The sequence below is a fragment of the Dendrobates tinctorius genome, unplaced genomic scaffold (genome assembly GCF_039654945.1).
Source record: "Dendrobates tinctorius isolate UK_male_01 unplaced genomic scaffold, ASM3965494v1 ptg000102l, whole genome shotgun sequence".
NCBI lineage: Eukaryota > Metazoa > Chordata > Amphibia > Anura > Dendrobatidae > Dendrobates > Dendrobates tinctorius.
The window spans coordinates 30,121,505-30,149,448 of NW_027361770.1; positions in this window are offsets into that span (position 1 = coordinate 30,121,505).

Here is a 27,944-nt window from a genome sequence, read left to right on the forward strand (position 1 = left end):
GTACTCTTGCAATGATGGACGTGGCTTCAGTATCTGGGGGATGGAGAAGGTAGAAGACCTGTCTCCCTTGGGCAACCCGTCGGCCTGGGATAGTACCTGGTGAACGAGCCACTATCCGCTGTTGTTGCAGGATCCAGTGTTCCAGATTGTGGAAAATGAAGATGTCAAAGGGGGGAATGATAAGAACTGAATGAGTTAAATTCGTTTATGCTGAACTTTATCTTTTCTTCGAGGAGATGTCTCAGACATCTCCCTTGTGAACCAAGGTCAAATACTACTGTTTTTTAGCCTATATGACTTTCTTTGTAGAAAACAAGTTGTGAAATCATTTTATACTGCGCATGACTGTAAATGTCTAAATTCTTTGCTATAAAAGATAGAAGCCTAACTGATAAGCAGAGGCGCGCAGCAGGCATCCCGAGTTGTATTATACAGCTTGTGTCTGTGTTATTCTTCTCGACGGAGCAATCAATTAGAGACATATGGTGCCTTACACCCAAGAACATCGGTCCTTCAGATGAAAGAGATATCTGAGGGATCCCGACAATACAATATTATTTCTAGTTTTTATTTTCAGATTCTGTCTCTCAAAGTTGAAGTGTACCTACGATAACAATTACAGACCTCTCCATTTTTTGAGAAAACTTCCGCATTGCATCAAATACTTCTTTTCCACACTATATATAAGTAATCCGTGAGTTAGAATCCAAGGTGTATATAACATGTGCTCACTGTAAATTCCCCAATAATCAGCCTTGTAGAAGAAGCAAAAAAAAATATCTGAACAAGATTTGTATTGCCAGAATCATAATAATTTCTAAAATTTTAACAAATGAGTTCTGACTTTTTGTGACTTTTATTTATTCATGGTAGTATATATTTTAGGACACAAAAATGAATTGTAACTTTTTCAGGGGCCCGGATTTTACAATTCATACCTATAAGTACTGAAGGGGTCAATTTGACCTCATACATAAAAGTAGTAGTAGGCAAGTCACCTAATATTACAGAGTACAGAAAATCACAGTGCTTCTCCCTAGTTGTAGAGTGTAATTGTATTTTTGCATATCAGGGATTATTCATCATTTTGTTTTGTCTAAACTTGTCTGAACATGTTTGATCCATGTCTCTTGTAGCGATTTCTGTCTGCACTTCAGTAGCAAACATTACAGTTGAAGCTACAACTCTGCATGTTTGTACAATGTCGTTTTATTACTTCTGCGATCTTACAAGTCCCTTTTTGCGACGTATATTTGAAGCATGAGTAAGCAGAGGGGTCTGACAAGTGATGAAATTTTGAAATGTCTTTAGAATTTATCTGAAAATGAGTCAGAAGAAGTGGCCCATCATCCGCAATGTCTGAACCACAAACAAAAGGACAAGAAATCCGCGAGCGTCGAAAATGTGGAGTTGGAAAATGCAACGAAAACAAAACAACTAAACTTGCGCAAGCTGTAACAAACCAGTTTGTGGAAAATGCACTGGGAAAGTGGAAGAAAGTACTGTTTGTGGTAACTGTTGGACACCGCATGCTATGACCTTGTAAATGGAAAATGCGTGCTATACTTGATCTTAACACTGTTCCTACTAAGTTAAAATAAATGTTCTTTAATTTGTTGGCAACAAAAAAGTTATTTTTACTCCAGAGTCAGTACTTTTGAATGGGGGTCAAAATGACCCCTAATGGTAGTTATAGGTGTTATGAAACATTCAAGACTACAATTATTTTACAAAGTCAGTAGATGTATTAGGCTTATGTTGTATTAAGCAGTATGGGGTTGCAGAAATAGTAGAACATTTCTCTGTTACATGGTCAGATAGCTGTCTAAAAAGTGTATATTTTTCTCTAAATCAAAACAATTTAGAAAATGTTGCAGATATAGAATTTCATTTTTTCAACCTTTCTTGAGTAACATTACAAAAACTAAAGCACACTTTATGACAGTATCATTGTAGGAGTAGCTACTACTCTTGTCTTAATCAACTCAAGGTCTGTCGTGTGACAAGTTGTGCAATCCAGTACATTCAGTTTTTATTGACAATGTATCAGCAGAAAAGACTAATATGCGTTTTTTTATAGTTCACTCTGTCATCACAGCAGGAGAATATGTTGGCAGGTATGAACTGTTGATCATAGTCTACCTCATTTAAAGCACTGGTTCAAATGTCATCCCTTACTTTTCATTTTATAAATAACATTAGCGCAGTTGTGGTTTCTGTTATTGTCAATGCTGTCAAGAATTTAAGTCCTTTGCTATGACTATGCAAACAATGTAGAGCTCTCCATATTGAAAATAAAGTAAGTAAATTTATAAAAAATAAATTAATAAAGCATCTGTAAATATGAATACATAATCAAGATTCTGAAATAAAGAATATAGCCTAGTGGAATTGAATTTTCCTAAAATTTTACAAAAACCTGCATTCACCTAAATGCTATTTTTTTTGTAATTCTCTTCCACACAGATTCAGCAAAATGTCAGCCAGCATTTTTCTAAATCAAAAAGAGGCATGAAAAGGTTAAAATATTACAAAACGTATGCTTAATTTACCTATACGATTCCTCTGCTTTGCCACCATGGGTGGTGAAACCTCAAGTCTCCTCATGTTAGGCCAGGACTTCCATCGCACATGGTCACATGCTGGAAGTCCCGACCTTATGTAAGAGGCCTGGAGATTTTGCAGTTGCAGCAGTGGTGATCAGAAGATATGATGAGAACCAAACAGGAAATCAAAAGAAAGGAAGAATATGAAATCAGGGATCACCATAATGAAGGACATGATTTTATTTAAACATAATAAACAGCATGTAAAACGCCACAAGATTAAAAACAATTAAAAAAGCCACATGGCTACCAAAACCTAACCCAAACAACCTGTGGTAATGCCAAACTTGATTAGAAATGCATATAGAATAATAAGCATAGGAGCAGAGTAGTAAGCAAACAATACAGGTGATGATGGGGTGAAAAAGTTACAGCAACTGATTAAAATGTATCTTCCTCAACAAAGCTAGAATATGCAATATAATATGCAATATATTCTATCCATTGATTTTCGAGTAGATCATTGCTTAAAGAAAAACATTTATGCATATATTTGGCCAGCATGTAAGCATAAACTAATTAATTAATGTTAGAAAGTTGAATATTGGTTGAATATAAGTTGCTCTAGACAAACATTTTTAGGCCATGTTCATATGATCGGGATTTCTGAAAGCAAATTTGAAATTGAAACCTTAAATTTCTTCCATGGATTTGTAAGCAATACACGAGAATTAAAATGGTGACTAGGTTTATTGAATCTCACTGAAACTATATAGCAGATTTTTAACACAGATTATTATTATTATTATTATTATTTATTGGCCTTCAGCTAGATCTCAAGCTATGGCGACTTGATGGATGAATGCTCTGTCGGAACATTGATCTTGAGCAAGCCTAGATAGATCCACCAGGGTCTTCTCCACTGTTATGTTGATTGTATCAACCCATTCAGTTGTTGGTCTTCCCCTTTGCCTTATTCCTTCTATTCTTCAGACCATTCTTCTGCTGTGTCTTGAGATCTTGAGTGATCATTGATCCGAATAAGTTGAAGTCCCTCATAGCTTCCAGTGTATCGCCGTCCAAATCAAATGTGTACAGTCGTACCTGGCAGTATATTTATCTCTGCAGGATAGAAGATGAAGGGGGCCACTCTATGGACACTGCTTGGTGAAAGAAAACTTTTTTATTTCTTGCATAAAAAAGATATGGAGGAGGAGCCAAGGTAACCGAGCAGACTACAGCTATTTCACCTACACCCTATGCTTCAACGGGTCCAGGTACCACTTGGCATGGGAGGGGACTTATATACAAACAACATGCCCCTATAAATTAATCCATGATGTGCCTGCAGAAAAATAACACAGCCATATGAAAATGAGAAGCACCACCAATAAATGGCAATAAAAAAATTGAAAAACACTGCCATGCCAAGTTTGTCATTAGACCCTAACAGACCTTGGGCAAAACCATAGAGCCTCAGGGTTTGTCTGATGGGTCTCTCAGATATGTTCTTGTGAAGCCTTTACCTGAAATAATAGAGTTAAAATGCTCTCTGAACTGTACATACATCGATCCAATGGTTTTGCCTATATAAAATCTCCAGCATGGGCAGAAAATAATATATTCTACATACTTTGTTTTGCAGGAAATAAATTCAGAGACATGATGTGTGATGCCACCCACCGGAATGGGATTGCTATTCAAATGAAAGCTGCAAAAATTATAAGAACCACATTTATGGTTGCCCACCACATTAGAGCTCTGCAGCCAATTATTAGAAAAGGGTTTTAAACGGTTTTTAACTTGGTTGTCTTTTAATATTAGAATAGTGCCTGTAAGTGATCAGTTGTTTCTGTAAAGCGATCTTTGACAAATTTCTATCTGTGCCTAAGACTTGCCTCTTTTTTAAAATAGAGTAACAAATGGCATGATCCATAGGGACACATTTACTGTAAAATTAAAAATGCTATCAATGATGTAATGTCTGTGCATTTAAGATTGTTGATGATTCGTCCAGCAATTTGGATTTTTTTCTTTTTTGGCCAGGTCCATCCTTCCTAAAAATGTCTTCTGCATATAAATGGAAGATAAATGATGACAGGATGCAGCCTTAGACAGAAAAGGTACAGCCAGCAGCACTCAACCATCAGAATGCAGGTTCAAAAGTCCAATGACCCAATTGGAGAGCAAACCATCATAAGAAACAACGAACAGCATTCCTTCCGGGTGAAGATAAAGTATCTTATGGCATCTTTATTCTACCAAATGCTGAAATAAATATATTAATGTTTCAACCCATAAGGGTCTTTTTCAAGCATATACAATTCATACAATGGCGGCCTTATATAATGTGATGACATGAACCCACCAATCACCGAAAAGGTACCGCCCACTTGTGTCATATATACAAATACAGATAAAAAACACATCAAAGTTACAAATTCAGATTTACCTAATAAAATCATTAAGAATATGTGCAAAGTTTCTTAATAATCCAGAAAATACAATATAAAACTTACAGCAAATATCAAGTATCCAGTCAGGTAATATAACCCAGCTTGTTGTTATAGAAACAAACTCCCAATCAGGGCTCCCCCCAATGTTTACTTACATGTATAGATAAATTGAATGACAAAACTCAGCATGTTGCTATAGAAACAATGCTCCAATCAGGATTATTCCCAATGTTTATTTACATCTGTGACCAATCACCTAACAGCACCAAAGGCGCCAAAATCTACAGCAAATCACAGCCCCTAATAGCGTTCTACTAACCTTAACCATGAATATGATTCATCCACCTTCTAAAAATCCCCTGTGCCCATTGCGCGTGCATATAAATGGAAGAAAAATGATGACAGGATGCAGCCTTGCCTGATGCCTCACTCTACATTGAACCATGTTGTGACAGTTTCAGTTTAGCCTGCTGCTTTTTTGGATGATGTAAAGGTTCCTAATGAGTATGATCAGATGATTCGGAACACCCATATCCTTTATTGTATTCCAAAGTTTGTGGTGATCAGAATGCATAATCCACCAGAAAAAGAGTCATGCTGTGCATAAAAAAAAGTTATATTGTGTAGGTCTCTTTCCAAGGCATGATGAGAGGAATTAGAAAACACAGCCAAAAGAATTGTTTAATCTTGTGTGATTGTGGCCTAACACATCTTTGTTAACTGTGAATTGATAGGGAAAAATTCTTGTATGTGTGAAGACTTGTACCTTAATCTTCCAAATATGTGTAGCGTTTTAACAATGGTTGTTTAGCTGCCATTGTGATTCAATGCAAAGTTGCACCATTACAGAATAAGGAAACCTGATGTCTAGGTGTTCTGCCCATTTTGTGCAGCTAGATATTTTTAAGTTCTGTTCCAGCTATCGCCAGTAGGTGTCATAAGTTGCCCCTTCTCTTTTATTCCTGTGTTTGGAATTTTCTGTTCCCCAAATGGTTAATTGTTCAGAACGCCCCTTCTTCTAGCCTTGGTCAATAACATGTAACCATTCTCCAGCCATCTGAGCAGCACACGTGTTTAGCTCAGCTCTTTGCAAAACCATTGCTATAACATGCAGATTCCGGCAAGGTTAATGCAATTATGAGTTATGCATCTCTGTTAGCAGCTATAATGCAGCCTCCCATGATGTTTGCAATGCATTCTCAGCTCCTGTGATGTTATTTCACTGCATGTTTGTTATAAGCATTCTCTAGTTATGCATCCTCTGTTCAGTGAGTGTAAAGCTAGCAGCCACCAGTTGTGTTAGTTATTTCTTTTCCTTTGCTGCTGTGTATGTTGTACTGCTCAGCTCTTGTGTGATGCATGATGACAGCATCCTGTATCATTGCTACTGTTGTGATAGTACCCTGCATTGCTATTATCTGCCAGTATTCGTGTATTGTATACTGTCTAAGTACTGACATGCTGTATTGTCTGTCTTTTGTAGTTTTTACCTGAATCATCCACATTTTGTACAATAATCTACTGAATCATCCACAACTGTGTTCTACTATACCATCTGTTATCATCTCCCATCGTTGTCCATATCATCCCAATAAATAATAGACTTAAGCACCCATACAGTCTTGTTTCTGGGAGTGGAAGAAAGGTTAAGCCATATGCTGGAATCCACACAGCGTCATACGTGGAAGAAGGCAAAACACTAGGCTTTTGCCACTGATTGGAAATTAAACATTTTAACCATTTAGATACTTACATCAGTATCAACCTCAGCATTTAAAGTGCTTGACAGGTGAGAAACAATAATCAGATCTTTTGAAATAGAAATTTACAAAGTTTGTCAAATTTTTCCACAAAAACTTGACTGGTAGTGGATAAACTTACCACAAACTGGAGTTATTCCAATCACTCTGAAAAGATGTGTAGACTACCCCATGGTTTCTCATTTGACTGTATCCAACTCATTTAAGTCTCTTTAATAGAACCTCATCATTAGTAATGTCAAAGTAACCTCACTATAGAAACGGATGGTAATCTGGTAGTAACCAAAAGCCTATTTAATAGCACAGTGCACTGACAGACTTTTCAAGTGTTTAACCCCTTAACAACCACCGATATGCCTTCTAACAGTGGCAGTTAAGGGTACTTAAGGGACTGAACATGCGCATGCCGAGATCTGCTGGCCAGCACCAAGCAACAATAAGAAATTTTTCCTATTGGTTCATTTTGAGCACTGTTATAGACCCTATCACAGTGATTAAAATAAAAAAAAAATAGTAAATCAAACCCCCCTTTATCACCTCCTTAGTTAGGTAAAAATAATAAAATAAAAAAATGTATTTATTTCTATTTTTCCATTAGGGTTAGGGTTGGGCTAAAGTTAGGGCTGGGCTAAAGTTAGGCTTAGGGTTGGGCTAGGGTTAGGGTTGGGGTTAGCATTATGGTTGGGCCAAAGTTAGTGTTGGGCTAAAGTGAGGGTTGAGTTAGGGTTGGGCTAAAGTTAGGATTGTGGTTATGTTTGGGATTACAGTTAGGGTTGGGATTAGGGTTAATGATGTGTTAGGGTTAGGTTTGCATTAGGATTATGGTTTGGGATTAGGGCTAGGGGTGTGTTAGGGTTAGGTTTGTGTTTAGGGTTATGGTTAGGGTTTGGATTAGGGTTAGGGTTAGAATTGGGGGGATTCCAGTGTTTAGGTACATCAGGGGGTCTTCAAGCGCTACATGGCACCACCCTTGATTCCAGCCAATTTTGCATTCAAAAAGTCAAACAATGAACCCTCCCTTCTGTGCTCTGCCATGCACCTAAACAGTGGCTTTACGGGGTATTGGCGTACTCAGGAGAAATTGCAAAACAAATTTTGTGGTCCATTTTCTCCTGATCCTCTTGTGAAAATAAAAAAAATTGGTTCCAAAGTAAATTTTTTGTGAAAAGTAAAATGTTTGTTTTTTCCTTCCACATTGCTTTAGTTCTCGTGAAGTACTTTTAAACCTTATAACGTCTTAACAAAAAAATTATGTTTCCAAAATAGTACTGATGTGAAGTTGACATGTGGAAAATGTTATTTATTAACTATTTTGTGTGACATCACTCTCTGATTTAAGGGTACAAAAATTAAAAGTTTACAAATTGCTAAATTATCTAAATTTTTGCCAAATTTCCATTTTTTTCATAGATAAGCTCAAAATATATCGAAGAAATTTTATCACTAAAGGCTGATTCAGATGGCCGTATAACTCTTGCGAGAATCGCATCACACTCACGGACTGGCCCGCCACCTTTCCCGACCCGAGCAAGACAGCGTGATTGTCAAGCTCAGGTCAGGAGAGCCGACAGCCAGTACAAGGTTTACAATGCGATTCTTGCATGAAAAATACAGCAGTCTGTCTCTGCCCTAACATTAAGTACAATATGTCAGAAAAAAATCAGAATCAGTGGGATATGTTGATTTGTTCCAGAGCTGTAACCTCATAAAATGACAGTGGTCAGAATTGTAAAAATTGGCTTGGTCATTAAGTTCCAAATTGGCTATGTCATGAAGGGGTTAAAAACACTGCATAAAAATCACCCTTTTAGGCCTCATTCAGATGTCAGTTTTTCTCACCTGTGAGAAAAATAGCCCAATTATTTTGGTTAGACACTACAGAAATCAAACTGTGGCAGCAAGCCACAATATCTACACTGTGTATATGATTGTAAAATTGTACTAGTTCAACAGGTATGCAAAAACTGACATGAAGACATGTCTACAGGGTGGACCATTTATTGGATACACCTAAATAAAATGGAAATGGTTGGTGATATCAACTTCCTGTTTGTGCAATATAAGTATATGGGAGGGAGAAAACATTTTTGAAGATGGGTGGTGACCATGGTGACAATTTTGAAGTTAGCCATTTTGGATCCAACTTTATTTTTTCCAAGGGAAGAGGGTCATGTGACACATCAAACTTATTGAGAATTTCACAAGAAAAACAAAGGTGTGCTTGGTTTTAGCGTAACTTTATTCTTTCATGAGTTATTTACAAGTTTATGACCACTTTTAAAATGTGTTCAAAGTGGTGCCCATTGTGTTGGATTGTCAATGCAACCCTCTTCTCCCACTCTTTACACACTGATAGCAACACCGCAGAAGAAATGCTAGCACAGGCTTCCAGTATCCATTGTTTCAGATGCTGCACATCTTGTATCTTAACAGCATAGACAATTGCCTTCAGATGACCCCAAAGGTAAAAGTCTAAGGGGGTCAGATCGGGAGACCATGGTGGCCATTCAACTGGCCCACGATGACCAATCCACTTTCCAGGAAACTGTTCATGTAGGAATGAACCTACATGATGGTGCACCACCACATTATGGGTGTCAGCATTCCTACAAGGAATCTGACAACCTTAGACTTGCATTTCTTCTGTGGTGTTGCTATCAGTGTGTCAAGAGTAGGAGAAGAGGGTTGCATTGCATTGCAGCTGCTTCCTTTCTGATGTGCTCTGTTAACGTGGTGTGACTGTCGATGTAATGTTGATCAACAACCAGCTCCCCACTGCCTAACTGTGGGAAGCTGTCTGTCCATCAGCATAACGCCGACAGTCACACTCTGTCGTCCAAGCAGAGAGGATAAGAAAGAGCTGCTCTGTTGATGTGAAGCAGCAGAATCAATGACAGGAGCATTGTACTCTGAGTCGATGCCAGGTAGAACAGGCAAGTAGCTAGCAACTGTCTGGTTTTAGCTGTTAGGCCCATAGTAAAAAAAATATAATAGTCCCGGAAAACCCTTTAAATGTTGCTGTTCCTATTGTATGCTCATATTATGATAATGTTAGCAGTAGTGTTGAGCATTCCGATACCGCAAGTATCGGGTATCGGCCGATATTAGCGGTATCGGAATTCCGATACTTAGTTCCGATACTTTTGTCATATCGGATTCCGGAATCGGAATCGGAATAGGAAGTTCCCATCATGCTATGAGCCTGCTTGCTTTGATTAAGCCAATGGGAATCCTCCGAAGTGTGGGCACATCCTGTTAGGCATGTAGGCATGTTAACTATTGGCATGGCTGTGATTGGCTGCCGAAATGATGTCATGATGCACTATAAAAGCCACCGCAGCCGCCATTTCTGGTCACTCTGCTGTGAATTCAGTTAGGGACAGGCTGCTGTAGAAGACTGTGAGGGACAGTTAGAAATAGCGATTCCACCAAACATCTAGTGCTTTACCCAGGCTACATAAACCACCACTGTAGCCTTCTTTGCCCTAGCAGCAGTGTTCACAGCTGTCTGCAAGGGCTGTGTGAGTGCAGCTCACGCTGTGGAGTGGGTCCTGCAGCCACGTCAGGCTGTAGGCCACCCAGTGTGATCACTGCTGCCTCATACATCTTTTATTTTTTGAGCTGCATTTTTTACATAATTTCAATCTAGTGTGCTTCCATCCGTATCCATATACATTGGTTGCAAACACTAGTAGTAGACAGCGGAGCCTTTCTGCAGCCTTTCAGTGCTAGTGTCCACTTTGCTGCACTGTTCACGGCTGTCTGAGAGGTCTCTGACTGTGTGTGAGTGCAGCTCACGCTGAGTAGTGTGTCCTGCAGCTACGTCTGGCTGTAGGACGCTCAGCGTGCGTCAGTGCCTCACACATATTTTTATTTGAGTGCAGCTCATTTTTTCTTCTATTAGTGTGCATCCATCCGTCTCCATCTACGGTGGTTGCAAACACTATAAAGGAGTACACAGCGGAGCCTTTCTGCAGCCTGTCAGTGCCAGTGCCCACTTAGCTGCACTGTTGACGGCTGTCTGAGAGGCCTCTGACTGTGTGTGAGTGCAGCTCACGCTGAGTAGAGTGTCCTGCAGCTACGTCTGGTTGTAGGACGCTCAACGTGCGTCACTGCCTCACACATATTTGTCTTTGAGTGCAGCTCATTTTTTCTTCTCCTATTAGTGTGCATCCATCCGTATCCATCAACATTGGTTGGTTGCAAACACTATATAGGAGTAGATAGAGGAGCCTTTTTTTCTGGCTTGTGCCCTGCCGGCGCAGCCAGATTAGTATTACCCAATTTTTTTGGAGCCTCATCTTTTGCATTGTAGGTTACCTGCCTGCATTGTAATAGCTCCAAAAAGTTGGTGATACTATCAGTTTCAATTCTTTGTTCACATACTTTGAGTTTGTTTCCAACAAAGAAACCACAAAAAAAGTTCACCAAACACTACATTTTGAACTTGTGTAGGCCACATCAGCTCCTATTAAAGTCTAGTCCACACACACACACACTTCATAAAATTAGTGTTTCTTGTACCTGTAACCAGCTGTTCAGGAATAAGCAAACTAAGGCCCCCCTTTGTATTTTTTTGCCTATCTTAAGCAGTCTTGCAAGATGAAGAAGGCAGGGAGTAAGGCGCGTGGGCGTGGGCGTGGGCGTGGAGTTTCAGCAGGGAGAGGACGTGGGGATTCTGCAGGGAGAGGACGTGGGGATTCTACAGGTAGAGGACGTGGGGATTCTGGGCCTGCTGCGGGCACCAGTGGATCAGCATCCCCCAGTTTTAGCAGGCAACAGTCCTTTATGCGCAGCTTTGTAGGACCTCAACGTACCCCACTGCTGCGGGAGGAACAAATTGAAGCCGTTGTCGGATGGATGGCAGCTAACGCATCGACTTCAATTACTTCCGCATCCTCTCAGGGTCAGAGCACTGAAGAGCAACCATCTGTCTCTTCACCACCTGCCAAAGTGCCCAGGCAGTCAGAGAGACATGGACAGGAGCCATCACAGTCTCTACTTCTGTTCTCGGAATCTGTTGGCTTGGAAAGAGGGGGCCAGCCAAGCAGCATTCCTGAATGTGAAGAAGAGGGAGTATGCAGTGATGCGCAACTTCTTTGTCCCTCTGAATCTGAAGAGGCGAGTGGGCCAGTGCCTATGGTCAGCACACCTCAGTACGCATCAGATGATGACGAGACTCAGTTGCCACTTTCTGGTGCGTACGGTGCTGGCGAGACAACCCCGGAGAAGCAGCTGTTTGAAGAGGGGAGGGAAGATGATGAGGTCCTTGACCCATCATGGCGTGAGCAACAGGAAGGTGGTGGGAGCAGCTCGGAGGAAGAGATTCCCCTACCGGCCAAAACAGGAGGCAGAGGGAGGGGGAAGACTTGGTTGCCTGTACCCTCCACTTCGGCACCCGTTAGGAGCATTCCTCCTTCCAAAGGCAAACCGGGCGCTCACAAGAGTTGCAGTGCGTGGTCCTTTTTTGACACAGTTGCAGATGACATTTGCTTTGTCAAATGCAAGCTGTGTCATCAGAGAGTCAAAAGAGGGAGAAATGTCAGCAACCTCAATACCACAAATATGTGGAAACATGTGCGCACCAAGCACGAGTTGGAGTTGCAGAGACACCCTGAAGACGTAGGCCAACGTACAGTACCACCTACCACCTCTTCAGTTTGTGTTGGGCCCTCTTCCTCCAGCTCACACACTGCTGGTTCGGCTTCCTCACAGGATCGCCAAGGAAGAACCTCTGCCACTGTTGTCCGGAGACCCTGTCAGATTCCACCCATAGCAGCACGTTCCCATCCATCACAGCCATCGGTAGCACAGGCATGGGATAAAAGGCGCCCTTACTCGGCAAACCATCCCCGAGCACAGTCTCTGAATGCTGGCATTGCCAAACTTCTGGCAGTTGAAATGCTGTCATTCAGGCTGGTGGACACTGACACCTTCCGGGACTTAATGGCATTGGCAGTCCCCCAATACAACGTGCCCAGCCGTTTTTATTTCAGCAGGCGAGCCGTCCCTGCCCTGCAGAAACATGTTGAGGGCAAAATAAAACATGCGCTACTAAACGCCGTTAGTAGCAAGGTCCACCTGACCACCGATGCGTGGACCAGTAACCATGGACAGGGACGATACCTTTCCCTCACTGCCCACTGGGTCAATGTTGTGGAGCCGGGTACGGATCTGGAGAGTGGCGCTGTACGTGTTCTTCCAACGCCACGGATTGCAGGACTCCAGTCTGTACACATAGACTCCTCCTCCTACTCAAGTTCCTCAGAAACAGCAGAGCAGGAGCCTGTTACGACCGATATGAGCACAGCCGTGGCCAAACGTCAACAGGCTGTACTCAAATTAATTTCTTTGGGGAATCGAAGCCACACAGCGCAGGAGCTCTGGAATGCTATCAAGCTGGAGAGCGATGTGTGGTTTGGGCCAGCGAATCTCCAGCCGGGCTTGGTAGTGTGTGACAATGGCCGAAATCTGGTGGCAGCTCTTGGCCTAGGCAACCTCACACACATCCCATGTCTGGCACATGTTCTTAACTTGGTCGTGCAGAGCTTTCTGAGGGACTATCCGGATCTTGCTGCACTGTTGCACAAGGTCCGCATAGAGTGCGCTCACTTGCGACGTTCCAGCACGGCAAGATTGCGCCTCGCTGCTCTGCAGCGACGATTTGGCCTTCCGGAACATCGCATCATATGTGACCTACCCACCCGGTGGAATTCAACGTTACATATGTTGGCGCGGTTGTGTGAGCAGCAGGCAGCAGTCATGGAGTACCAGCTGCATCAGGCGCAAACAAGTCGCACTGTGCGCCGTTCACACTTCAGCACCATTGAGTGGGCCTCTATGAAGGACATCTGCCTCGTTTTGCGTGCCTTCGATGAATCCACGCGGATGGCGAGTGCAGATGATGCACTAGTCAGCATGACTGTCCCCCTTATCTGCCTGCTTCAACAAACACTGCAAGCACTAAGGGATGAGGTTTCAGAAGAGGTGGAGGATGAGGAGTCCCAAATGCCATCTGCTTCTGGACAGTCTGCGCTACGTGTTTCCTCACAAAGGCCTAGGCAGGGGACACTTTGTGAGGAGGATGAGGAGGAGTCGATGGAGGAGGAAGACATCTCTCCAGAGGAGGGAGGTACACAAACCTCTACTCAATATGTACAGCGAGGGTGGGGTGATGCAGAGCAGGCCGAGGTCACGCCTCAAACAGGGGACAGCGGTTCTTTGGCAGTTGGGAGTCTGCAGCACATGGTTGATTTCATGCTGCAGTGCCTGAGAAACGACCGCCGCATCGCCCACATTCTCGTCTCGGCTGATTATTGGGTGTACACCCTCCTAGAATCTCGCTACCGGGACAGCGTACAAAGGCTCATACCAACGTTGAACCGGGAGCGTAAAATGCGGGAGTACGAAGAGTCACTGGTGCAGTCCATAATGTTTTCCATTCCACCCGACAGCATTGTTGCTAGTGCTTTACAAAGCAGCTCTGTGCGTCGAGGCAGTGGAGGAAACTCTGCACAAAGAGGGAGCAGAGGCAGCGCCGCAGCACAAGGCAAGACCACTATGGCCCAAATGTGGCAAAGTTTTGTGTGTCCACCACAATTGTCTACACCATCAGCGACGCCTCGAGTCAGCAGGAGGCAACGCTTCCGTCAGATGGTGTCAGACTACATGTCTTGCCCTGTCGCTGTACTCCCAGATGGCTCTTCCCCCTTCAAGTTTTGGGTCTCTAAGCTGGATACATGGCCAGAGCTTAGCCAGTATGCATTGGAGGTGCTGGCTTGCCCTGCTGCCAGTGTATTATCGGAACGTGTCTTTAGTGCCGCAGGTGGTGTACTAACAGACCGTCGCACGCGACTATCTTCCGATAATGTTGACCGGCTGACTTTTCTGAAAATGAACAAGGCCTGGATCTCCAAAGACTTTGCCATTCCTCTTACAGACTAAATTAGTGGTTGGCAACTGTATCCAGGTCTGCTGGTGTGTTCATTTTTCTACCACCTGAACTATAATCCCTTTGCTTCAACACAGCCAGTTGTCGCTCAGATGTGTCGTCTGCACAGAGAAACACACTAGCTCCTGTGTTAGTGGGGTTCAGTAATGCCAGCTGATCCCCTGCTGTGTGGACGGCAAAGTCACCAGCTCCATCAACATTCAAACCACTACTGATTTTTAACCGTGCCCAACTTAGGTCTCTGGCTCCACTGTCTCTACTATTTCCCCTGACCTCCAACCCCGCCATCTACATCTCTGAAGTGGCGTCAGCACAATCTACACTTGTTCCTGTGTTCCTGTGGCTCAGTCCCATCAGTTTATCCCATGATGTGTGTCCGGCAAGGTCTCCTGCTCTGTCCACATTCCCATAACCAGTAGTGGGAATGAGGACAGAGCTGGCGAACTTGCCGGACAAACATCAGGGGATCAACTGACAGGACTGAGCACCAGTAACACAGGAACAAGTGTAGATTGTGCTGACGCCACTTCAGAGATGTAGCTGGCGGGGTTGGAGGCCAGGGTAAATAGTAGAGACAGTGGAGCCAGAGGCCTAAGTGGAGCATGGTTAGAATCAGTAGTAGTCCACAACCTCCATAAAAACCGCTGCCCATTGGCCTCTGCATGCGGCATGCGTAATCCTGGGCTCCAACAGCGTCAGTTGGTGTTCAGAAGTGTCGTCTCCACAGAGCCAAACACATTCGTTAGAGTGTTAGTGGGGTTCAGCACTGCCAGCTGATCCCCTGCTGTGGAGATGGCAAGTCTCCTGCTGCCTTCACCTGCCAAAATCCAGTAGGCCCCAGCCTGCTCCTCGCCTAATCCTGGGCTCCAACAGCGTCAGTTGGTGTTCAGAAGTGTCATCTCCACAGAGCCAAACACCTTCGTTAGAGTGTTAGTGGGGTTCAGCACTGCCAGCTGTTCCCCTGCTGTGGAGATGGCAAGTCTCCTGCTGCCTTCACCTGCCAAAATCCAGTAGGCCCCAGCCTGCTCCTCGCCTAATCCTGGGCTCCAACAGCGTCAGTTGGTGTTCAGAAGTGTCGTCTCCACAGAGCCAAACACCTTCGTTAGAGTGTTAGTGGGGTTCAGCACTGCCAGCTGTTCCCCTGCTGTGGAGATGGCAAGTCTCCTGCTGCCTTCACCTGCCAAAATCCAGTAGGCCCCAGCCTGCTCCTCGCCTAATCCTGGGCTCCAACAGCGTCAGTTGGTGTTCAGAAGTGTCGTCTCCACAGAGCCAAACACCTTCGTTAGAGTGTTAGTGGGGTTCAGCACTGCCAGCTGTTCCCCTGCTGTGGAGATGGCAAGTCTCCTGCTGCCTTCACCTGCCAAAATCCAGTAGGCCCCAGCCTGCTCCTCGCCTAATCCTGGGCTCCAACAGCGTCAGTTGGTGTTCAGAAGTGTCGTCTCCATAGAGCCAAACACCTTCGTTAGAGTGTTAGTGGGGTTCAGCACTGCCAGCTGTTCCCCTGCTGTGGAGATGGCAAGTCTCCTGCTGCCTTCACCTGCCAAAATCCAGTAGGCCCCAGCCTGCTCCTCGCCTAATCCTGGGCTCCAACAGCGTCAGTTGGTGTTCAGAAGTGTCGTCTCCACAGAGCCAAACACCTTCGTTAGAGTGTTAGTGGGGTTCAGCACTGCCAGCTGTTCCCCTGCTGTGGAGATGGCAAGTCTCCTGCTGCCTTCACCTGCCAAAATCCAGTAGGCCCCAGCCTGCTCCTCGCCTAATCCTGGGCTCCAACAGCGTCAGTTGGTGTTCAGAAGTGTCGTCTCCACAGAGCCAAACACCTTCGTTAGAGTGTTAGTGGGGTTCAGCACTGCCAGCTGTTCCCCTGCTGTGGAGATGGCAAGTCTCCTGCTGCCTTCACCTGCCAAAATCCAGTAGGCCACAGCCTGCTCCTCGCCTAATCCTGGGCTCCAACAGCGTCAGTTGGTGTTCAGAAGTGTCGTCTCCACAGAGCCAAACACATTCGTTCAAGTGTTAGTGGGGTTCATCATTGCCAGCTGATCCCCTGCTGTGGAGATGGCAGTCTCTCCTGCTGTCTCCGCATTACAAAGACAGTAGGCCTCTGCCTACACCCTCCTATTTCCTGGGCTTCAACACAGCCAGTTGTAGTTCGGAAGTGCCGTCCACACGGAAAGAGATACTTGCTCCCGTGTCTCAGTGGGGTTCAGTAATGTCAGCTGATCCCCTGCTGTGTGGATGGCAGTCTCTTCTGCTGTCACCTCATTCAAAATACAGTAGGCCTCTGCCTATACCCTCCTATTTCCTGGGCTTCAACACAGCCAGTTGTAGTTCGGAAGTGCCGTCCACACGGAAAGAGATACTTGCTCCCGTGTCTCAGTGGGGTTCAGTAACGTCAGCTGATCCCCTGCTGTGTGGATGGCAGTCTCTCCTGCTGTCACCTCATTCAAAATACAGTAGGCCTCTGCCTACACCCTCCTATTTCCTGGGCTTCAACACAGCCAGTTGTAGTTCGGAAGTGCCGTCCACACGGAAAGAGATACTTGCTCCCGTGTCTCAGTGGGGTTCAGTAATGTCAGCTGATCCCCTGCTGTGTGGATGGCAGTCTCTTCTGCTGTCACCTCATTCAAAATACAGTAGGCCTCTGCCTATACCCTCCTATTTCCTGGGCTTCAACACAGCCAGTTGTAGTTCGGAAGTGCCGTCCACACGGAAAGAGATACTTGCTCCCGTGTCTCAGTGGGGTTCAGTAACGTCAGCTGATCCCCTGCTGTGTGGATGGCAGTCTCTCCTGCTGTCACCTCATTCAAAATACAGTAGGCCTCTGCCTACACCCTCCTATTTCCTGGGCTTCAACACAGCCAGTTGTAGTTCGGAAGTGCCGTCCACACGGAAAGAGATACTTGCTCCCGTGTCTCAGTGGGGTTCAGTAGCGTCAGCTGATCCCCTGCTGTGTGGATGGCAGTCTCTCCTGCTGTAAACTCATTCAAAATACAGTAGGCCTCTACCTACACCCTCCTATTTCCTGGGCTTCAACACAGCCAGTTGTAGTTCGGAAGTGCCGTCCACACGGAAAGAGATACTTGCTCCCGTGTCTCAGTGGGGTTCAGTAACGTCAGCTGATCCCCTGCTGTGTGGATGGCAGTCTCTCCTGCTGTAAACTCATTCAAAATACAGTAGGCCTCTGCCTACACCCTCCTATTTCCTGGGCTTCAACACAGCCAGTTGTAGTTCGGAAGTGCCGTCCACACGGAAAGAGATACTTGCTCCCGTGTCTCAGTGGGGTTCAGTAACGTCAGCTGATCCCCTGCTGTGTGGATGGCAGTCTCTCCTGCTGTAAACTCATTCAAAATACAGTAGGCCTCTGCCTACACCCTCCTATTTCCTGGGCTTCAACACAGCCAGTTGTAGTTCGGAAGTGCCGTCCACACGGAAAGAGATACTTGCTCCCGTGTCTCAGTGGGGTTCAGTAATGTCAGCTGATCCCCTGCTGTGTGGATGGCAGTCTCTCCTGCTGTCACCTCATTCAAAATACAGTAGGCCTCTGCCTACACCCTCCTATTTCCTGGGCTTCAACACAGCCAGTTGTAGTTCGGAAGTGCCGTCCACACGGAAAGAGATACTTGCTCCCGTGTCTCAGTGGGGTTCAGTAACGTCAGCTGATCCCCTGCTGTGTGGATGGCAGTCTCTCCTGCTGTAAACTCATTCAAAATACAGTAGGCCTCTGCCTACACCCTCCTATTTCCTGGGCTTCAACACAGCCAGTTGTAGTTCGGAAGTGCCGTCCACACGGAAAGAGATACTTGCTCCCGTGTCTCAGTGGGGTTCAGTAATGTCAGCTGATCCCCTGCTGTGTGGATGGCAGTCTCTCCTGCTGTCACCTCATTCAAAATACAGTAGGCCTCTGCCTACACCCTCCTATTTCCTGGGCTTCAACACAGCCAGTTGTAGTTCGGAAGTGCCGTCCACACGGAAAGAGATACTTGCTCCCGTGTCTCAGTGGGGTTCAGTAATGTCAGCTGATCCCCTGCTGTGTGGATGGCAGTCTCTCCTGCTGTCACCTCATTCAAAATACAGTAGGCCTCTGCCTACACCCTCCTATTTCCTGGGCTTCAACACAGCCAGTTGTAGTTCGGAAGTGCCGTCCACACGGAAAGAGATACTTGCTCCCGTGTCTCAGTGGGGTTCAGTAATGTCAGCTGATCCCCTGCTGTGTGGATGGCAAAGTCTCCTGCTGCCTACACAGTCGTACCACTACTGATTTTTAACCGTGCTCCAATTAGGCCTGTGGCTCCACTGTCTCTCGTATTTCCCCTGTCCTCCAACCCTGCCAGTTACAGCTCCGAAGTGGCGTCTGCACAATCCACACTTGTTCCTGTGTTACAGGTGTTCAGTCCGGTCAGTTAATCCCCTGATGTGTGTCCGGCAATGTCGCCTGTTCTGTCCACATTCCCATTATGGGAATGTGGACAGAGCAGGCGACATTGCCGGACACACATCAGGGGATTAACTGACCGGACTGAACACCTGTAACACAGGAACAAGTGTGGATTGTGCAGACGCCACTTCGGAGCTGTAACTGGCGGGGTTGGAGGACAGGGGAAATACGAAAATCAGTGAAGCCACAGGCCTAAGTGGAGCTTGGTTCAAATTAGTAGTCTACAACCGATCTTAAAATTTCTTCAATGCAGCCTCAGCCTGCTCCGTGCTTGTCCCTGGGCTTCAACACAGCCAGTTGTTGCTCGGAAGTGCCGTCTTCACAGAGTAAAACACTAGCTCCTGTGTTTGTGGGGTTCAGTAACGTCAGCTGTTCCCCTGCTGTTTTGATGGCAATCTGTCCTGCTGCCTCCCAATTGACAGCACATCAGGCCTCAGCCTGCTAAGTGCTTGTCCTGGGCTCCAACATCGCCAGTTGCTGCTCATAACTGACTTTGGCACGGGTACTCCCTCCTGCCCAGCTTGGTTCCAGCCCTGCCTGCTGTTTCCGGGAAGTGTCAATGTCAGTTTGCCACCCCAAGTTGCCATGTCGTGTTGCGGTTGGGTTAGCCGAGGCTAGGGTGCCAGCAGTTTAGGTGCTTCCTATGTGGACTGCGGGTTCTGGTAAGAAAGGTTTGTTCCATAGTTCCAGTAGGACAAGCACCCCCTGTAGGACTGTGTGATTCGGTAACTGCGGCCAGCTTGCGGCATGCCAACTTTGCTTTTCAGGGGTAACTTCTGATACCCCTCCGGGTTCCAGCACCGTCAGCTGGTTCTCATCAGAGCCTTTGGCCTTGGTGCCTCCATCTCGGTATCCGAGTTCCGGCAACGTCTGCTGGTCCTTGGTAGTGCTTTGTAGCACAGGTACCTCCTGCTTAGTAACCGGGTTCCAGCACCGTCAGCTGGTCCTCGGTTGTGCCATTGGCTCTTATTCCTTCTGCTGCCCCTCCGGGTGCCAGCACTGTCAGCTGGTCCTCGCTATTTCCATTTGCTCTTGCAGCTTATGCTACCCCTCCGGGTTCCAGCACCGTCAGCTGGTTCTCGTCAGAGCCTTTGGCCTAGGTGCCTCCATCTCGGTATCCGAGTTCCGGCAACGTCTGCTGGTCCTTGGTAGTGCTTTGTAGCACAGGTACCTCCTGCTTAGTAACCGGGTTCCAGCACCGTCAGCTGGTCCTCGGTTGTGCCATTGGCTCTTATTCCTTCTGCTGCCCCTCCGGGTGCCAGCACTGTCAGCTGGTCCTCGCTATTTCCATTTGCTCTTGCAGCTTATGCTACCCCTCCGGGTTCCAGCACCGTCAGCTGGTTCTCGTCAGAGCCTTTGGCCTAGGTGCCTCCATCTCGGTATCCGAGTTCCGGCAACGTCTGCTGGTCCTTGGTAGTGCTTTGTAGCACAGGTACCTCCTGCTTAGTAACCGGGTTCCAGCACCGTCAGCTGGTCCTCGGTAGTGCCATTGGCTCTTGTTCCTTCTGCTGCCCCTCCGGGTGCCAGTACCGTCAGCTGGTTCAAGAGGACAAAGAACAGGAAGACAACCACCAAGATGCAGAACAACAAGAGAGAGAAGACAAAGAAGCATAAAAAAAACAAAGCAGAAGACCATTAAGCATAAGACTAATACTCTGAGCAAATGATATTATCTTATTTATAAGCAGAAGAAGACTAAGCAGTGTATGGGGGTGAGTCCGTTCCTCCTCGTGGTGCCCCTGGAAAAGGCCTGCTTCTGCAGGCCAAACTGAACGCGGACAAATCCTGTTGTAAATCTTTTGTGACAGGCAGAACGGAAGGTGTAAACTTCTAACTTTTCTAGATAACAACTACAGGAATGCCTGACACAAACAAGAATATGATGAAGAAGAATAGGAAGAAGATGAAGAAGCTGAATATGTAGAATAATAATTGTTGAATAAGAAGAATATAAAGAATGTAAGAAAAGGAAGAAGAAGAAGAAGAAGAAGAAGAAGAAGAATGTAAAAAAAGGAAGTAGAAGAAGAAGAAGAAGAATGTAAAAAAAGGAATAAGAAGAAGAATGTAAAAAAAGGAAGTAGAAGAAGAAGAAGAAGAATGTAAAAAAAGGAAGTAGAAGAAGAAAAAGAAGAATGTAAAAAAAGGAAGTAGAAGAAGAAGAAGAAGAATGTAAAAAAAGGAAGTAGAAGAAGAAGAAGAAGAATGTAAAAAAGGAAGTAGAAGAAGAAGAAGAAGAAAGAAGAAAGAAGAAGAAGACATACATGTCTGGCAAAATATAAATGAGGCTAACATAGTCAATATCTTTGTAACTCCTAACATCTTTAAAAAAAAAGTTTAATTCCTGCTATTCCATTTGATTGGGCTAAACCTCTATGGCTTTAATGTCTCCTCCACCTCCCACAATACATTCTACATTATTCTTAGTTGTTTTTCTTCATGTAGAATTAACCTACAAGGAAAGAAAGGGTTTTTTTTAATTCCGATATTTTGGCCCCATTGACTTGCATTGGTTCCCGGTATCGGAATCGGCGATACCGATACTTTTTTTTTAAGATCGGCCGATCCATTCCGATCCGATATTTTCAAGTATCGGCTGGTATCGCTCAACTCTAGTTAGCAGCCATATATTAGTGCTATTAACAACTGTATATTAGTGATTACAGAAGTGCTGTCATAGTAATTCATTGGATAAGAATATACAAATGTTTCCTTACTCAAATTGGGGTTGGTACTATGGATAGTTCACAGTTCTGTGCACCATTTATTACAGTGATGTGCCCCAGTAAATTAATTTTTTGGGTGATGGGATAGTAGTAAGTCATTAGCAGAAGATAAACTATGAAATCATCATATCATTACAGCTGCCACCAATAGGTAACAGTTTTGCCAATGATACACTGGCACAGTTTTGGTTAAAATCTTCAATTTTTAGAGTAAGTGTTGCCATTCTAGGTTGTGATATTCCTCTCAGTATGATACAACCTAGGAGTTCAGACTCAAATTTTGCTAAAAAGTTGGGTCCTTGAAAGGCAGTTTGAGGCTGTGTGCCCATGTTATGTTTTTGTAAGTGTTTCCACAGTTTTTGTGCCGGATCAGATGCTGCAGAAACGCTTACAAGATGCTTCCAATTAATTTGCATGCTTTTTTGGCTATTTGTGCCAATGCATGCGTTTTTAACCGCTCAGGAAACGCTTAACAGCTAAAAACGCAGCATGCTCATTAATTCCCGCATAGCTGAGCGTTTTTAGCATTCCCCCAATGTTCCCAGAAAACGTGTGTCAAAAAACGCGTAAAAAATGCGCGGCTTTTTGGCAAAAACCGTGCAAGAATCGCGTGGAAAAAGACGCGCGTTTTCTGGAAAAGGGGATGCGATTCCTGAGCGTTTAAAAACGCTAGCGTGGGCACATAGCCTGAAGGCAGTTTTTTTCTTAGTTCTGAGGCTGTGCCCACGTTGCATTTTTGTAAGCGTTTCCGCAGCGTTTGAGCCGGATCAGAAGCTGCAGACACACTTAAAAGAAGCTTCCCATTAAATTTAATGCATTTTTGGCTTTTTGTGCCAATGCATGCGTTTTTTTTCTGCTCAGAAAATGCTTAGCGGCTAAAAACGCAGCATGCTCATTAATTTCCACATAGCTCCACGCTTTTAGCTGCTTCCAATGTTCCCAGAAAACGCGCGGAAAAAAACGCATCAAAAACGCACAGTTTTTGTGAAAAAATCACACAAAAACACGTGGAAATAAACCACGCGTTTTCTGGGAAGGAGTCATAAATCATAAATCATAAAATCGTAGAGTTGGAAGGGACCTCCTGGGCCATCTGGTCCAACCCCCTGCTCAAAGCAGGATTCGCTAAATCATCCCAGTCAGATGTCTGTCCAGCCTCTGTTTGAAGACTTCCATTGAAGGAGAACTCACCACTTCTCGTGGCAGCTTGTTCCACTCATTGATCACTCTAACTGTCAAAAAGTTTTTTCTAATATCTAATCTGTGTCTCCTCCCATTCAGTTTCATCCCATTGCTTCTAGTCTTTCCTTGTGCATATGAGAATAAAGTTGATCCTTCTACAATGTGACAGCCCTTTAGATATTTGTAGACAGCTATTAAGTCTCTTCTCAGCCTTCTCTTTTGCAAACTAAACATTCCCAAATCCTGCAACCTTTCCTCATAAGACAGGGTTTGCAGACCGGTCACCATTCTGGTCGCTCTTTTCTGAACTTGCTCCAGTTTGTTGATGTCTTTTTTAAAATGTGGTGCCCAAAACTGGACACAATATTCCAGATGAGGTCTGACCAAAGAGGAGTAGAGGGAAATAGCGACTTCACGTGATCTAGACTGTATGCTTCTGTTAATACATCCTAGAATTGCATTTGCCTTTTTTGCTGCTGCATCACACTGTTGACTCATATTCAGTCTGTGATCTATTAGTATACCCAAGTCTTTTTCACATGTGCTGTTGCTTAGCCTATACCTTTATAGTTATGGCCAAAAAGTTCAATCTTGGTCTCATAAGACCATAACACATTTGCTCACATGCTTTTGACATTCTTGATGTAGGTTCTGGCAGCTAGTTTGTTTTATCATCCCATCTTACAAGCCAGACATTGTTTCTCAATGGATTTGTGCAGATTATGGGCACCAAGAGGGAAACTTCTGAAATGATTATTTAAAAAAAAATAAAATTATAAAAAAAAATTTTTTTAACATGATAAAACACCAGGGGTGTGTAGATCATCAATATCAGTTTGGTGGGTGACTGACACCCTAATGATTAGTTACTTGCAGCTCCGGTGGTAAGTGAAAACTTGTATATCGAGACAGAACTGCAGAGCTCCATACACTCTGTAGCAGCAGATCTTGGATACTACCACTCAGCTCCAATATAAGATGAGCTGCAGTATCCAAGAATGGAGGGTTCTTGTGGTCTGGCTCTGTAAAAACTACTTCTACCTCTCCCAGGTCCGGTCTTCTGAGCGGTTAAAAATGCTAACGTGGGCACATAGCCTGAATTAGACATATTTAGAAGTGTGTTTAGCATGTGCTGTTAAAAATCTTTATAAATTGTAACTACAGTTTTAATTTTTATACATTTAATCAATTATTTTATTTAATTTTTATTGTTCAATAGAACGAGTGAAGGCAGAACCTTGCTAATATGTCTTATTAGAGAAAGACAAAAAGCTTTTTCCCCACTTATAAGCCTTTTCCATTTTCCATAAGGGATCAAATTACAATATATCGTCTGCCTACAAGTATAAGGAAAGGGACAGAGAGAAGCTGGAGGGAGACAATGGCAGTGCACATGAACTGTTGAAGCCTCTAGTGCAGAGACAAACTGCGAAAATTGACACTATAAAATCATGTGCTGGCCAGAAATAAGCTTATTAGTCATGTAGACGCTGAATAGTTTATTCTTTAAAGTTACCAGACAGTACAGATACACTTTAAATAATATTTAAGGAGAATGCACAAGTGGCCTTTTATCCTAGTTTGCTTTTATAAGTCACTAGAATGTGTCTTTCTTGACCCTTTTTCTGCAAAAAAAATGAAAAAATAAATATAGTCAATTCTTTCTTAATACTTTAAGAAAATGTAGTCACCAAATGGGTAAAAAAAAATGCACCTATACCATATGTTGTACTGCCGTGAGATAACATTGCTAAGTAGCTAAACATCTGTGGTTTGGATATAATGTGTAATCGAATCGCAAATTATTTCATTTTTCTGAACTCGTATATTATATAGAGCGCAGTGTATTAGCACCTGACAAATTGAATGCATTTTAGTGGAATTAACAACAAACCAATGTTAAATCTATTTTATACTTGTATGAGCTGATGAAGGATGACTTAGTACACCGTGTGATATGTATATGTGTCTAATTTATATCCCACTCATATTTGCTATTATTTAAGGCTCCTGATGATCAATAAGACAGAATACAAGAAGCTCAATCTGTGTAGTAAATAATATATTTTTTGAACTAATGCTTTGCTCTTATCGCAAGATAATTTTTATGGAAAAGTAACCTGTCCTTTTCCCATGAATATGACAAAGTGTCCGAAATTAAAGTTACTTTTTCATTTTTTAAACAGACAGCTATATATCTAAGGTGCTAATTAGCCATCAAGCTTTCATTGATATTTCAACACAGACCACATTAGTATTAGACAGTTTGACACATCTCTCGGTATAGATTCCTTTGGCTTGTTAATTCAGTTCCAACTGTAATGATTTGAAAAGGATAAAATAATGGGTATGGAAGGTAAAAAAAAACCCAGACTGTGTCAGTGTATTTAGAGCATAGATTTAATACAGCAAGTATAAGGCTCACATTGCGAAAAAAAAAAACTCCACTGACAGTGTTTTCATTAGCGACTCCCATTCTTACAATGATGTTCTAATCCATTGCATAATATTAAATGCTGTTTTCAAGAACTGTTATATGAAACGATCACCCGGTGCTTGAAAAAAAAAGGTGCTTATTTTTGAGAAATGACAGGCTGGGAAGGCGCTTTCCAATGAGCTGTGCTTTATTTGGTAACAGTAGTCGCAGCCTCAGTGCCAATTTTCTGCTGTTTAAGCTTATTATCTAATTGCATGCTTGCATTGACTTTAGAAGCAGCATGACATTAAGCCTGACTTGTGCCTACATTCTGCACTAGTGGAATATTCAATTATTTGTTCTGACTTGTGTAATTCCCTGTATTCCAAGCTTGTTAATGTCATTACAGGACTGAAATAAAGTGATTATTCTAAATGAGTATTTATCCGCTAGGATATGCAAGTGTGTCAGCCCCCTCTACCCACACTCTTCTCCTCATTTCGTCTTTCTGTCATCTACTAGCGGAATGATTATGGCTTTCACTCCCCCCACCCCAATCCCCCTCCACTTCCCTCCGAAGCAAAGCAACATAACGTTGTAGGTGCTTTCTGAGAGACCTTGTCATTTTGCATGTGTGTATGTAAAATAAAATGAAAAAAATGGCAACCTCGCGAGCAGCAACAGCACAGTTACAGTTAATGACCACTACTTCCACTCACAGTCAGTGATGACAGCTTGAACTAACTGATAATGGCATGCCTGCTGTTGAGTCGCCCACTTATGTTATTCCTCTTGACATGATTTTGGAGAAGGGCTAATTTTTTTGACATTTGACCATGCAAATTTGAGTCCTGATACATTATTCTGCATTTACATTCTCCTACTGCTGCTGTTTAAAATGTGCTACAAGCTGTGGGAGCCCGGCTAATAAAGGCCACTGAATGAAAGGAAGTTAAATATGAATGTTAGAGGCAGACTTTAACTGAAGAACTCGCTTGTAAAGTTCAAAGATGACCTTCTGGAAATACTGGCATGCAAATCAAAGCAAACTAACTTCCAAACCATATTTTCTCTTTAGAAAAAAAAAGTCATGCCTTTCAGAATAATGAATTATTAAACTCTAGCTTTATACCATTCTAAGTAGGGCAGTGGTTGTATCAATTTAAATATTATTTTACTTTATAAAACGTGAGATTGATTTGAACAACAGGAATAGAAAGTCAAATATGTTCAAGTGACCCTTTAGAATAAAATAAATGATGCTTTAGAAGAAAAACAGTAAAACTATAATAATAATAATAATAATAATAAATTTTGTTTCTATAGCGCCGACATATTCCGCAGCACTTTACATTTCAGAGGGGACTTGTACAGACGATAGACATTACAGCATAACAATAATCACATAGATCATAACAGATACCAAGAGGAATGAGGGCCCTGCTCACAAGCTTACAATCTATGAGAAAAAAAGGGGAGACACGAAAGGTGGGTGGTAACGGTTACCTTCATTGTTCATACCAGCCATAATGTTAAATGTGTACAGTACAGACACAGAGGGCTGATAGACGCATAAAGCATGTGGGAACATGATACAGGGAACCTGGTTATGGTAAAACTTTTGACTCTGCCACACAGGGATAGTTAGGCTAATGTGTTGAGGTGGTAGGCCAGTCTGAATAAATGCATTTTCAGGGCACGCTCAAAATTGTAGGGATTGGGGACTACCCGTATTGACCTGGGAAGTGCATTCTAAAAAATTGGCGCAGCACGTGTATAGTCTTGGAGACGGGAGTGGGAGGTTCTGATTATTGAGGATGCTAACCTCAGGTCATCAGCAGAATGGAGGGAACGGGTAGGGTGGTAGACTGAAACGAGGGAGGAGATGTAGGGGGGTGCTGAGCCAAGAAGTGCTTTGTGGGTGAGGGTAATAAGTTTGTACTGGATTCTGGAGTGGATGGGTAGCCAGTGTAAGGACTGGCAAAAGGTAGAGGCATCGGTGTAACGATTGGCGAGGAATATGATCCTGGCTGCAGCATTCAAGACAGATTGGAGGGGGGAAAGTTTGGAAAGAGGGAGACCGATTAGAAGAGAGTTACAATAGTCCAGACCAGGATGAATAAGAGAAACAGTAAGAGTTTTTGCGGAGTCAAAGGTAGGAAAAGGTCGATTTCTAGAAATGTTTTTGAGATGCAGATAACAAGAGCGAGTCAGCGATCGGATGTGGGGGGTGAATGAAAGCTCGGAGTCAAGTATGACCCCAAGACAGCGGGCATGTTGCTGAGGAGTAATAGTGGAACCACACACAGATATGGTAATGTCGGTTATAGGTATATTAGTAGAGGGAGGAAACACAAGGAGTTCAGTCTTCGACAGGTTCAGTTTCAGATATAGTGAGGACATGATGTTAGACACAGCATTTAGACAATCGCTGGTGTTTTCTAAAAAGGCAGGCGTTATGTCAGGAGAGGAAGCGCA